This window comes from Nerophis lumbriciformis, linkage group LG15 (genome assembly GCF_033978685.3).
Source record: "Nerophis lumbriciformis linkage group LG15, RoL_Nlum_v2.1, whole genome shotgun sequence".
NCBI lineage: Eukaryota > Metazoa > Chordata > Actinopteri > Syngnathiformes > Syngnathidae > Nerophis > Nerophis lumbriciformis.
Genome location: NC_084562.2, coordinates 32,502,218 through 32,514,626, shown reverse-complemented (window position 1 = coordinate 32,514,626; position 12,409 = coordinate 32,502,218). Strand labels below are relative to the sequence as shown.

General features: G+C 41.6%; 1 protein-coding gene across 1 annotated transcript in view; it reads right to left on the bottom strand.

Moving 5' to 3' along the window:
- The window catches only part of pacsin3 (protein kinase C and casein kinase substrate in neurons 3), a 126,967-nt gene extending 124,156 nt beyond the window's left edge, over window positions 1-2,811 (bottom strand). Inside the window, exon 1 of the mRNA XM_061975064.1 lies at window positions 2,739-2,811. The gene's annotated coding sequence lies outside the window, so the exon portion shown is untranslated. The remainder of the gene's footprint in view (window positions 1-2,738) is intronic.
- Window positions 2,812-12,409: the final 9,598 nt, after the last annotated feature.

Below are 12,409 nucleotides of genomic sequence, written 5' to 3'. Positions count from 1 at the left end.
ACAAAGATCACTAGCAGGGGCTAGGAGACAAGCCAAATCATAAGTAACCATGGTGACTAAACTCAGGAGGTGCATAACAGGAACTAAAAGGAGTCCAAAACAAACCGATAACACAAAACATGATCCGGACCACGGATCATGATAAGAAGGGCCCTAACCAGGGAGTTGACCAAGAACCCGTCAGAGCTACAGCATTCCTCTGTGGAGAGAGGAGAACCTTACAGAACGCAGCAATCCACCAATCAGGCCTGTATGGTATTGTGGCCAGACAGAAGCCATCCCTTAGTAAAAGGCACATTACAGCCCACCTGGAGTTTGCCAAAATGCGCCTTAAAGACTCTCAGACCATGAGAAATAAAATTCTCTGATCTGATGAGACAAAGATTGACATTTTTGGCTTCAAGGCCAGGCATCATGTTTGGAGAAAACCAGATACCGCTCCTCACCAGACCAATACCATCCCTGCAGTGAAACATGGTTGTGGCAGCATCATGCTGTGGGGATGTTTTTCAGCAGCAGGAACTGGGAGACGAGTCAGGATAGAGGAAAAGATGATTGCAGCAATTTACACAAACATCCTGATTGAAAACCTGCTCCAGAGTGCTCTTGAACACAGACTGGCAACGGTTAATCGTTCAGCAGGACAACGACCCTAAGCAGACAGCCAAGAAATCAAAGGAATGGCTACAGGACAACTCCATAAATGTCCTCGAGTGCCCCAGCCACAGCCCAGACTTAATTGAATCTAATTGAACATCTCTGGAGAAATCTGAAAATAGCTGCGCACCCACGCTTTCCATCCAACCTGATGGAACTTAGAGGTGCTGCAAAGAGAAATGGGTGAAAATGGATCGGTGTGCTAAGCTTATGGCATCGTATTCAAAAAGACTTGAGGCTGTAATTGAGACCAAAGTCAATCAAGGTGTTGAGCAAAGACTGAATACGTATGTACATAAGATTTATTTTTTTATTTTTTTATTTGCACAAAGCTCTAAAAAACAAAATTCACATTGTCATAAGATATTGTGTGTAGAATTTTGAGGACAAAAATGTTTTTATGCCATTTTGGAATAAGGCTGTAAGATGATTTAAAAAAAAAAGTGAAGCACTGTGAATACTTTACGGAGGCACTGTATATGCGCCACTGGTCGAATGATATGAAGGATACAGAGGTGTGGACTCGAGTCACATGACTTGGACTCGAGTCAGACTCGAGTCATGAATTTGATGACTTTAGACTCGACTTGACAAAATGTAAAAAGACTTGCAACTCGACTTAGACTTTAACATCAATGACTTGTGACTTCACTTGGACTTGAGCCTTTTGAATTGACATGACTTGACATGACTTGCTACTTTCCCCAAAACCCAAAGATGAAAAAGTTATTCGGGAGCGCTCCGTATTTTTCATTGTGTACTTGTCTATCAGCGTTGCGTGTGTCAGCTGGTGTGCTCTCAGTACAACAGCCAATCAAATTAGATCTACTTTGTTTTCATCACACAGCATTCATCCAATCAAATTGCAGGACAACCAACGAAGAAGACATGTCCAAACCACACGCCAGTGAACAAAAAATGATACCTAAAATAATTTCGTTTGGGTATAAAAATTACGAGGTGGTCAACACAAAACGGTTTGCAGTATGCAACACATGCGGTTCGAAAATTACTGATGGAGAGGCAACAACTTCCAACTTCGTCCGGCATTTGAAGTTGCACAAAGAACGGTAAGTTTTGAATGTAAGATAACGTTTATTGGCTAAGTAACGTGACTTTTATTTGCTGTGTAGTTAAATCAGTGAGGCTGTAAACTCACTGCTAACGTTATAACGTTATTGCAAACACGGGAATCTGTTGCAGTTCACTACCTTATTCATACTTTTTGTTCAGTGATTTTTTTAAAGCAGGGTTACGTTAGCCAATATATCACACGTAACGTTAGACGGCGGTCAGCAGCACCGCGTATTTTAGCCACCTAAAAAAAGACAAAAATAGTAAAATAAAGGTAAAATAAATACTACGCCCCCATCGTGCACAAATGACTGACAGACTCTTGGCTAATTTGGTCTTTTGCAAATGCAATGCAGCATAGGGCCCTGACATATAAAAAGTACAACTTTTTTGTTATGTTCACGTATATGTCATGTTTTTTCAATGTTAACACTTTTGTACAAATAAGTACATTTGCACTTTATTTTTTAATGTGTTTGTTCTGTAAAGGAATGAGTTAATGTTTAAAATGACTGGTTAATAGTGCTATTATAAAGTGCAATGTCAGCACAATTTTCTTTCCTGCAATTTAAAATGCACTTGTTTTAATAAATAAATACAGCGTTTGAAAAGCATACACAATCTGTGTTAATATATTAGTCTGTGGTTAAAAGGACTTGAAAGGACTCGAAACTCAAAATGCAGGACTTAGGACTTGACTTGAGACTTTCCAGTCTTGACTTTGGACTTGACTCGGGGCTTGCCTGTCTTGACTCGGGACTTGACTCGGACTTGAGGGCAAAGACTTGAGACTTACTTGTGACTTGCAAAACAATGACTTGGTCCCACCTCTGGAAGGATATAATCCCGAAAGCCAAAATGCAGGTGCAAAGAGCCAACTCACAATCAAGACACATATCACAAACTTAATTTCAGCAAGTAGTTATTGGTCTAGGTGGGTGTGTGCCTGAACAAGAAACATTTTGAATATACTATCTGCATTGCCTTAAATAAACATTTCTACTTACTTGATTGATGAGAGTTGCAAGCCCTCTTATAATTATTAAAAGTTAAACTTGAAATGGTAAGGAATTATACCAAAAATAAAAAAAGTACAGAACCGCCCATGTCTATAGAAGACAAGTAGGGTGTTGCTTAATTTTAACTGTGTAGCCCTTTATGATGTTATGGTTTGTGACACTTTTATGGTCGTAATGACATGAGGGACAAGCAGTAGAAAATGGATGGATGGACATTTACTTTCGTAGACAACATCTTTTCCATAGTGACAACAGATGCACTGGAACAAATATATTATTAATTAAGTTGAAACCAGCTTTTTAAAACACCTAACTACGTTTGTATGTTAATGTGCCAGATTGTAGCCAAAGGCACATTTTTCATGCTCATTTTTTTGCTGTTTTTATCTGCCACACGTAGAAAGCCGGTTTGTGAAAATAATGCATACATTAAACCAGTCCCTGGTGGAAAAAAGGCTCGGGAACTCTGCTGTAGAGAACAATCCCAACTCAAAACCAATCCCAGCCCCACTACACTCCAAATTGCAATCCACTGAGCAATTGAGAAGACTCATATGCACAACACAAAAAAGGTCAATTAAAAATGAATATCAACAGCAGTATCAATAATAATAAGAATACCAACGTCAATAACAGTGATTAAAAACATTAAACAACAACCAGCAAGCCAATTACTGTTACTATCACTCATCATTTCCATCACCATCACAGCCCTTAATAAAAAAACAATATGGCATTGCATCTCATAAGCTTGACAGCACACTTTATCCATTATTTACCATAAGGAAAAAGTCATATTTTAGATGAATTAAATAGTTCAAACAAATGTATATAATGCAGGGGTTTTTGACCTTTTTGATCCCTGGGCCCAACCTTTGCACTGCAGAAGGGCCCGAGTCCCACTCAAATATCAACACTGAATTAGCAATCTTACTTTTAATTTAAATCATATTCTGTAATTACATTCAACTTGCTTACAGTTTAGCAGGATAAACCTTGTCAAATGATATGAAACTATATTTTATTCACAACGATTATTATTCAACACAGGCTGATTATAAAGATAAGTACTAATCAAATATACTGTATTAGAAGGAACTCATAAATAACTCACGGAAGATTAATTTACATAAAATTGTTGTGTTAAAATAAATATATAAAATTAATAATTAATAAAGGGCAAATGAAAATGCAGCTTTACCACTTTATTCAATATATTTACAACAAAGAAACTTCTATGATTTTCGCTCCAGACTTCTCATTACTGCTATTAGTGGTGGAAAAGTACCTCTGCAAAGTACCTACGGACCACAGCTGAAAAACTCGGGATTGTTCACAGCCCAATAATGGGCCCTATGGTTAAGAGACACTGACATAATGAATCCGATATTCCAAGATATGACTCATTATCTAATCTAAATGCAGTTGTGTCTACTGATCAATGGTAAATGGGTTATACTTGTATAGCGCTTTTCTACCTTCAAGGTACTAAAAGCGCTTTGACACTACAGGTAAAAGCCAGTAAATTAGAATATTTTGAAAAACTTGATTTATTTCAGTAATTGCATTCAAAAGGTGTAACTTGTACATTATATTTATTTATTGCACACAGACTGATGCATTCAAATGTTTATTTCATTTAATTTTGATGATTTGAAGTGGCAACAAATGAAAATCCAAAATTCCGTGTGTCACAAAATTAGAATATTACTTAAGGCTAATACAAAAAAGGGATTTTTAGAAATGTTGGCCAACTGAAAAGTATGAAAATGAAAAATATGAGCATGTACAATACTCAATACTTGGTTGGAGCTCCTTTTGCCTCAATTACTGCGTTAATGCGGCGTGGCATGGAGTCGATGAGTTTCTGGCACTGCTCAGGTGTTATGAGAGCCCAGGTTGCTCTGATAGTGGCCTTCAACTCTTCTGCGTTTTTGGGTCTGGCATTCTGCATCTTCCTTTTCACAATACCCCACAGATTTTCTATGGGGCTAAGGTCAGGGGAGTTGGCGGGCCAATTTAGAACAGAAATACCATAGTCCGTAAACCAGGCACGGGTAGATTTTGCGCTGTGTGCAGGCGCCAAGTCCTGTTGGAACTTGAAATCTCCATCTCCATAGAGCAGGTCAGCAGCAGGAAGCATGAAGTGCTCTAAAACTTGCTGGTAGACGGCTGCGTTGACCCTGGATCTCAGGAAACAGAGTGGACCGACACCAGCAGATGACATGGCACCCCAAACCATCACTGATGGTGGAAACTTTACACTAGACTTCAGGCAACGTGGATCCTGTGCCTCTCCTGTCTTCCTCCAGACTCTGGGACCTCGATTTCCAAAGGAAATGCAAAATTTGCATGGTTGGGTGATGGTTTGGGGTGCCATGTCATCTGCTGGTGTCGGTCCACTCTGTTTCCTGAGATCCAGGGTCAACGCAGCCGTCTACCAGCAAGTTTTAGAGCACTTCATGCTTCCTGCTGCTGACCTGCTCTATGGAGATGGAGATTTCAAGTTCCAACAGGACTTGGCGCCTGCACACAGCGCAAAATCTACCCGTGCCTGGTTTACGGACCATGGTATTTCTGTTCTAAATTGGCCCGCCAACTCCCCTGACCTTAGCCCCATAGAAAATCTGTGGGGTATTGTGAAAAGGAAGATGCAGAATGCCAGACCCAAAAACGCAGAAGAGTTGAAGGCCACTATCAGAGCAACCTGGGCTCTCATAACACCTGAGCAGTGCCAGAAACTCATCGACTCCATGCCACGCCGCATTAACGCAGTAATTGAGGCAAAAGGAGCTCCAACCAAGTATTGAGTATTGTACATGCTCATATTTTTCATTTTCATACTTTTCAGTTGGCCAACATTTCTAAAAATCCCTTTTTTGTATTAGCCTTAAGTAATATTCTAATTTTGTGACACACGGAATTTTGGATTTTCATTTGTTGCCACTTCAAATCATCAAAATTAAATGAAATAAACATTTGAATGCATCAGTCTGTGTGCAATGAATAAATATAATGTACAAGTATCTTTTGAATGCAATTACTGAAATAAATCAAGTTTTTCAAAATATTCTAATTTACTGGCTTTTACCTGTATTTCCACATTCACCCATTCACACACACATTCACACACTGATGGCGGGACCTGCCATGCAAGGCCCTAACCACGACCCATCAGGAGCAAGGTTGAAGTGTCTTGCTCAAGGACACAACAGACGTGACGAGGTTGGTAGAAGGTGGGGATTGAACCAGGAACCCTCAGGTTGCTGGCACGGCCACTCTCCCAACCGCGCCACGCCGGCCCCTTGATATCATCTCCCTAGCTTATGTAGACCAGTCAATATGAGTTGGACTATCAACGTCCATCCATTATTTTAAATATTACCGTTTTTGTTATGATGCATATTTACAAAAACTTTATTTTATTTTTTGATGATACATTACTAAATTCATGCAGATCTCCAATACTATGCGTTTGCATTGTTATTGGAATGTTTGTATTCAAGAATGTGACCGATTTTGTTATTTTAGACCACATTCTTTTATTCTCTGACATTCCCACAATAAATGAATAATAATTGACTAAACTCAGGAGGTGCATAAACAGGAACTAAAAAGAGTCCAAAACAAATCGATAACACAAAACATGATCCGGACCACGGATCATGACAGAGACCCCCCTTAAGGACAGATTCCAGATGTCCAAAAAAAGAAAACAAAAAAACAAGCAGGGTCAAAAGTCACAGGAGGGCGGAGGGAGGACCTGGCGGGGGGGTCGCCCGACCAAGTGTCCCCGCAACCAGCGAGGGAGAGTCAGGTGGCGGCGACGTGTTGAACGGCGCTGTACTTGGCGAGGCGGGTGCACTTGGCGAGGCGGGTGCACTTGGCGAGGCGGGTGCACTTGGCGAGGCGGGCGACCAAGAAACGGCCACATCCGTGGAAGCAGGCAACGAGTCAGGCGTGGAAGCAGCAGCAGACGAGTCAGACGCGGGTGCATCAGACGAAACAGGCGCGGGTGCAGCAGACGAAGCAGGCGCGGGTGCAGCAGACGAAGCAGGCGCGGGTGCAGCAAACGAAGCAGGCGTGGGTGCAGCCACTGGAGCCAGCCGTGGTGCAGGAACAGGAACTGGAGCCAGCCGTGGTGCAGGAACAGGAACTGGTGCCAGCCGAGGTGCAAGAACAGGATCTGGTGACAGCGGAGGTGCAGGAACAGGAACTGGTGCCCGCCAAGGTGCAGGAACAGGAACTGGTGCCAGCCGTGGTGCAGGAACAGGAACTGGTGCCAGCCGAGGTGCAAGAACAGGATCTGGTGACAGTGGAGGTGCAGGAACAGGAACTGGTGCCCGCCAAGGTGCAGGAACAGGAGCAATTATTATTCCCACAATAAATGAATAATAATTGCTTTGGCTGCCTGACACCTTATGCATAACTTGCATTCTACTGTACCTATTTAAAACAACTGAGAGGGTGCGAAATACAACCTATTCAAGATGTTAAATTGACTCAGCTTTATTTTTATTGCATCTAAAGTGCTTTTTGGCATTTTTCTAAAATGTTTAATTTGGTCATCATTTTCTAAACAGATGCATCATTTGCATTCCAAGTATGATGTTCATTTTTTATTTTATAAAATCTGTTAGCTATTTTTTTGAACATGGCCTGTCCAGCCACTCAGGCAAATCATGTTGGTGATGTAGATAGATGTCCGTATCTGCTTTACGAAAGAGAAGTGTGGGAAACTCCTCTTCTTGCCTTATTTGTATTTTACTTTAATAAATTGATTTGTTTAATGTTCGGCGCAGACGAATCGGAGCAGGAGGTGATTGAAAGCAGAAAAAAAGGAAGATGAGAGGGAACCTCATTTCTTAATGGTACTCTGATTAAAAAGTGTCTCTTCTACTACTTACTGGCCTAGTGGTTGTTAGAGTGTCCGCCCTGAGATCGGTAGGTTGTGAGTTCAAACCCCAACTGAGTCATACCAAAGACTATAAAAATGGGACCCATTACTAATTACTAATTACATAATATCGCTAAAATTCGTTCTATTTTATCCACTAGCGACGCTGAGATCATTATTCATGCGTTCGTTACGTCTCGTCTCGATTACTGTAACGTATTATTTTCGGGTCTCCCTATGTCTAGCATTAAAAGATTACAGTTGGTACAAAATGCGGCTGCTAGACTTTTGACAAGAACAAGAAAGTTTGATCATATTACGCCTATACTGGCTCACCTGCACTGGCTTCCTGTGCACTTAAGATGCGACTTTAAGGTTTTACTACTTACGTATAAAATACTACACGGTCTAGCTCCGTCCTATCTTGTCGATTGCATTGTACCATATGTCCCGGCAAGAAATCTGCGTTCAAAGAACTCCGGCTTATTAGTGATTCCCAGAGCCCAAAAAAAGTCTGCGGGCTATAGAGCGTTTTCTATTGGGGCTCCAGTACTATGGAATGCCCTCCCGGTAACAATTAGAGATGCTACCTCAGTAGAAGCATTTAAGTCCCATCTTAAAACTCATTTGTATACTCTAGCCTTTAAATAGCCCCCCTGTTAGACCAGTTGATCTGCCGTTTCTTTTCTTTTCCCCTCTGCTCCCCTTTTCCTTGGGGGGGGGGGGGGCACAGGTCCGGTGGCCATGGATGAAGTGCTGGCTGTCCAGAGTCGGGACCCGGGGTGGACCGCTCGCCTGTGCATCGGCTGGGAACATCTCTACGCTGCTGACCCGTCTCCGCTCGGGATGGTGTCCTGCTGGCCCCACTATGGACTGGACTCTTACTATTATGTTGGATCCACTATGGACTGGACTCTCACAATATTATGTCAGACCCACTCGACATCCATTGCTTTCGGTCTCCCCTAGAGGGGGGGGGTTACCCACATATGCGGTCCTCTCCAAGGTTTCTCATAGTCATTCACATCGACGTCCCACTGGGGTGAGTTTTTCCTTGCCCGTATGTGGGCTTTGTACCGAGGATGTCGTTGTGGCTTGTGCAGCCCTTTGAGACACTTGTGATTTAGGGCTATATAAATAAAGATTGATTGATTGATTGATTGATTACCTCCTTGCTTGGCACTCAGCATCAAGGGTTGGAATTGGGGGTTAAATCACCAAAAATGATTCCCAGGCGTGGCCACCGCTGCCGCCCACTTCTCCCCTCACCTCCCAGGGGGTGAAAAAAGGGGATGGGTCAAATGCAGAGGACAAATTTCACCACACCTAGTCTGGTGAAATCATTGGTACAAGTACCACAATCATTGGTACTTTAACTTTTTAACTTAACTTCCAGTTCATGGCTAATACATGTCATACTTTCAGAAGATGTGCATTTTTTACAGCTTGACATTTAAACAATGACTTCTGGGTATATTATATGAACTAATTTATTGAATGGTTAAGTGAGATGATGTTTACTAATACCATTTTCTTTCTTTTTGTTTACAAACCCCGTTTCCATATGAATTGGGAAATTGTGTTAGATGTAAATATAAACGGAATACAATGCTTTGCTAATCATTTTCAACCCATATTCAGTTGAATATGCTACAAAGACAACATATTTGATGTTCAAACTGATAAACATTTTTTTTTTTTTGCAAATAATCATTAACTTTAGAATTTGATGCCAGCAACACGTGACAAAGAAGTTGGGAAAGGTGGCAATAAATAATGATAAAGTTGAGGAATGCTCATCAAACACTTATTTGGAACATCCCACAGGTGTGCAGGCTAATTGGGAACAGGTGGGTGCCATGATTGGGTATAAAAACAGCTTCCCAAAAAATGCTCAGTCTTTCACAAGAAAGGATGGGGCGAGGTACACCCCTTTGTCCACAACTGCGTGAGCAAATAGTCAAACAGTTTAAGAACAACGTTTCTCAAAGTGCAATTGCAAGAAATTTAGGGATTTCAACATCTACGGTTCATAATATCATCAAAAGGTTCAGAGAATCTGGAGAAATCACTCCACGTAAGCGGCATGGCCGGAAACCAACATTGAATGACCGTGACCTTCCATCCCTCAGACAACACTGTATCAAAAACCGATATCAATCCCTAAAGGATATCACCACATGGGCTCAGGAACACTTCAGAAAACCACTGTCACTAAATACAGTTTGTCGTTACATCTGTAAGTGCAAGTTAAAGCTCTACTATGCAAAGCGAAAGCCATTTATCAACAACATCCAGAAACGCCGCCGGCTTCTCTGTGTCAGGGCTTGGTAAAAAGATAGGACTCAGATGCAGAGTAGGGAACTTAGACAGGCTTTTATTTTGACAGCTTCCTTTTCACCTCCAAAGTCAAGGATTACAATATCTATTTTAACCAAAAACTAATCGGCAAAAAAGGTTCCAAAAAAAATAGGAACAACCAAAAATCGCTCCGAACGGAGAAAACACAAAAGCAAAGACGAACTATAATTAATATATGCTATAAAATGTATAAACAAAAAACGCTCCAACAGGAAGAAGAAACAACAGCTATGAAAAATTCTACACTATCTAATCTAATAAAGTATTAACAAAAATTGTCAATCAAAAATGTGAGGAAAGAATGAAAAATAACTGAAACTTACCACTTTGGCTGAATAAACTAAATAACAAAAAATCACTCTGCTGAGGAGGAAGAAAGGAAAACTCAAAATAGCAACGAAGGGATTCAGGATCAAAGAACATAAGCACAAGACGAGGCAAGGCAAGACAAGGCATGGACATGGGCATGGATGCTAGAGAGCACGAATAAACGAAACAATCTGGCACAGAACAAAGGGAGGAGTGGGCTTATAAGACACATGAGGGTAGGGAACAGGTGGAAACAATCAGGGAACCGGGATGACGTCAGACTGATGACACAAAAGGAAGGGCAAGTGACCTGAAACGAGAGGAGAGTTACTTTTCAAACTAAAACATGCAAATCACAAGACAGAAAAACCCAAGACAAGACTTCCCTCACCGCGGTGTGACACTCTGGGCCCGAGATCATCTAAGATGGACTCGTGCAAAGTGGAAAAGTGTTCTGTGGTCTGACGAGTCCACATTTCAAATTGTTTTTGGAAATATTCAACATCGTGTCATCCGGACCAAAGGGGAAGCGAACCATCCAGACTGTTATCGACGCAAAGTTCAAAAGCCAGAATCTGTGATGGTATGGGGGTGCATTAGTGCCCAAGTCATGGGTAACTTACACATCTGTGAAGGCACCATTAATAAATGGGTTGTACTTGTATAGCGCTTTTCTACCTTCAAGGTACTCAAAGCGCTTTGACACTACTTCCACATTTACCCATTCACACACACATTCACACACTGATGGAGGGAGCTGCCATGCAAGGCGCTAACCAGCACCCATCAGGAGCAAGGATGAAGTGTCTTGCTCATGACGAGGTTGGTACTAGGTGGGGATTGAACCAGGGACCCTCGGGTTGCGCACGGCTACTCTCCCACTGCGCCACGCCGTCCCTAATGCTGAAAGGTACATACAGGTTTTGGAACAACATATGCTGCCATCTAAGCGCCGTCTTTTTCATGGACGCCCCTGCTTATTTCAGCAAGACAATGCCAAGCCACATTCAGCACGTGTTACAACAACGTGGCTTCGTAAAAAAAGAGTGCGGGTACTTTCCTGGCCCGTCTGCAGTCCATACCTGTCTCCCATCGAAAATGTGTGGCGCATTATGAAGCGTAAAATACGACAGCGGAGACCCCGGACTGTTGAACGACTGAAGCTCTACATAAAACAAGAATGGGAAAGAATTCCACTTTCAAAGCTTCAACAATTAGTTTCCTCAGTTCCCAATCGTTTATTGAGTGTTGTTAAAAGAAAAGGTGATGTAACACAGTGGTGAACATGCCCTTTCCCAACTACTTTGGCACATGTTGCAGCCATGAAATTCTAAGTTAATTATTATTTGCAAAAAAAAAATTAAGTTTATGAGTTTGAACATCAAATATCTTGTCTTTGAAGTGCATTCAATTGAATATGGGTTGAAAAGAATTTGCAAATCATTGTATTCTGTTTATATTTACATCTAACACAATTTCCCAACTCATATGGAAACGGGGTTTGTATTAAATGTCCATTCATGTGCACTGTCTCATGTACTATAACAAAGGAGTTGTAATATACGTCTATTAACAAGCTTATTAGCTTATTGGTGTGTTTAGTGGGACAGGCGAAAGTTAGGTCAGAGAAAATGCGGTAGTTTATAAATTAATTAATGTTTCTGTGCGGTCCGGTAGCAAATGCGTCACGGACCGGTAACAGTCCTCGGACCGGTGGTTGGGGACCAGTGCTCTACTCTGTGATTTTTGTTAATAAATAAAAAAACACTTTATATTAAAAAAACAACACCCAATTAGAGTTTCACTCAATGGGAAACTACTGTAGGGGTGCAACGGTTCGATGTTTATGTTATGATCCGTTGCCCAGATCACGTGTTATTTTAGTTTGACTCCCTCGGTTCTGTTTTGAGCACCCCTGGGTTTGTGTTTTGGTTGCCATGACTGCAGATTAGTTTCACCTGCCTCTGATTAATGTTCGGGACGCTCACCTGCTCCTGGGCACTAATCAGAGAGCTACTTATTCGTGTTTTTCGCCACAATCAGTCTGGCTGTCTTGTTTGCTGTAAGCAACAAATTACGTTTGTGTGTACCT